This window comes from Magnolia sinica, chromosome 16, assembly GCF_029962835.1.
Source record: "Magnolia sinica isolate HGM2019 chromosome 16, MsV1, whole genome shotgun sequence".
NCBI lineage: Eukaryota > Viridiplantae > Streptophyta > Magnoliopsida > Magnoliales > Magnoliaceae > Magnolia > Magnolia sinica.
In genome coordinates, this window is record NC_080588.1 from 67,925,857 (window position 1) to 67,928,013 (window position 2,157).

The window sequence follows — 2,157 nt, forward strand, 5'->3', positions numbered from 1 at the left end:
ACATATCAGAACTCTGTCTAGACGCGCCCACACCCTAGATGAGCCAGCTTGGTTGTTGGTCCACGTAAACTGATTCCTAACAAACCCCGCATCAATAAGACCTGCATTGTTGATGGCGTCAAAGAATTCGGAAGAACTAGCAACATCTAGCTATCTACGGCTCCTTCTTTCTGAAGCCCCCACCACCACATTAAAGTCCCCACAAACAACCCAACACCCTACCACCGAGGTGGACAGAGCTGCCAACTCATCCCACAATTCCCTCCTGTGCGACCGAGCGCAACTAGCATAGACAAAAGTTAGATACATTGGGACCACAATATTCTCAATAGAAACAACAAGAGACAAGGATTGATTAGTCATGCTGAAAATAGAGCAAGAAATAGTGTTCCTATAAAGTACCCATATTTTATCCCCTTTAATCCCGTTAGAGAAGGATGAGTGGAAACCCAGGGACAATCCCACTCCCGCTATTTTCTCCTCTCTGAGCATCGGTTCCAGAATAACAACCCCCCAAGGATTGTGAATCTTGATCATTCGCTTAGCTGATCTAATGGTGCGCTGGTTACCAATGCCTCGGGCATTCCAAACGAGGATTTTATCCATCCATAACACAACCGCTGTTCACAGCCCGTCTCTTCAGTCGACGCAATCTTGCTCCAATCACCCCTAAAGTAGATGGTCCTGTTCCTCCTAGTTTTCCTGTGGGGCATTGAAGCACCCTCATAGGCATTATCCTGCCCGTCGGCCCATCTCTGCACGCTGATACCCTGACCTGTCTGTTGTGAGGCATCGATGGTCCTTGGTTCCAAAGCACCTGCAGCCCCTGAGAAAAACGGAGAGAGGTTGACTTCGAGTCCAAACCTCCCTTCCTGAGTAGGAGAGAAAGCAGTGGCCTGCTCCGCCAGAACAGAAACCCGAGGGGACCTGTTGGCGATATCTGGAGGTTCTGGATCGCCCTCAATAGAGGGATCATGGGCTGAGGGGCCAATGGAGCTGAGCACAGGCAGGGCTGCTAGACCTTCTGGGTCTTCAGTATCAGCATTCCAGCTCTTAGACTGATCTTGTGTGAGCGGGGGACATCCCACCGATCTGGAGTAAATTTTCCTGAATCGGTTGATGTTCAAAGGCGACTTGAATGGAGTTTCTGGCTTATCTAGGAGAGGGATTTCATCTACTGGGTTCAGGTCTGAAGCCAATCTCTGAAAAACACTTTCCACTGCAATGGCATTGTCGTTCCTATCCTGGTTGTCAGCAGGCTTTCGAGGGCTGCCTTCCACTCTGTGCTGGAGGACTCCGCTATGATGTTGCTGGTCCAATTCGTCCTGACTTATATGTTGGGACCAGTAGGGAGGGATCTGCAGCATATCATCATGAACATGCTGAACATACTTGCTGGATCCCGGGTTGTTGATTGTGCTGGTGAGATGAGTGGCATTCTCTTTCAACCTCTCTGAGACAGTTCCACATACAATAGCTGGGCGGATTTCCAATCCTGCTAAAGTCCATATTTGGAATCTCAGGAAGACACAGCAAAGGGGCCTGCACCCGCACCATAAACTCCCCAAACTCGTGCCCATCCTGATTGGAACTGGTCTGCACATCAGCATTAGGCTTGCCAAAATCACTAAGGACCCACTCTTTGGTCCCCACAGTGTCCTCCGATGGACTCTTTGGCTCGGCAGGGCGGTGTGCTGTTGGTTCCCAAATTCTGGATTCCATTTCTGCTACAATCGAATAGTTTCTCCCAGTGACATTAAGATTTAGCACCTGATTGAAATTGATACCCGAGTGAAGAATCACCTTAATGCGAGCATGGACCTGAAATAGTCCATATTTACTCATTTCATATATTCGGGTAACCTTCCCAAAATAGCTACCCAGGTCCAAGATAACCGATTCCAACCAAGCATGCGTCGGAATACCATACAGCCTGATCCAGCTCCCCTCGTTACTTGCCACTTCCCTAGATTCCATGGGTAGACCGAAACTAATCCCATCTGACTGTGTAGATTGCTGTCTTGCCGGAACTCCTCAAATTCCGATCTGTTTTTCAGAGTGATGAGGAATTTCAGAGTTGAGATCCTGATAACGTCTACTGCAGATGATTTAAAATTTGATTGATGAATTGCCGACATCGGTCTCAATACTGAAATC